Here is a 270-nt window from a genome sequence, read left to right as displayed (position 1 = left end):
AAGCTTCGGTGTGCGCCCTGCCGTTGCCTTAAACTCCCTTGCCCGTTTGGCAAAGAAATATTAGCAGGTCTGAAGTTGGGCTACTCCTTCTATGAGAACTTGACCTCAAGAAAACCGTTCAGTGGCAGAAGATGGGTATTAACATTGAACTTATTTTTAATATTTAATTAATTAGATGGTGTGGGGAAAATCAGATTTCCATTAGAAATTGCTCTTGAAGGCAGTGCCGGCAGGGTAGGCTGGGACCCAAGAGCACGAACCAGCAAACCC

Source organism: Phaethon lepturus, unplaced genomic scaffold, assembly GCF_000687285.1.
Source record: "Phaethon lepturus isolate BGI_N335 unplaced genomic scaffold, ASM68728v1 scaffold13118, whole genome shotgun sequence".
Taxonomy (NCBI): Eukaryota; Metazoa; Chordata; class Aves; order Phaethontiformes; family Phaethontidae; genus Phaethon; species Phaethon lepturus.
Note: the sequence above shows the minus strand (reverse complement) of the source record.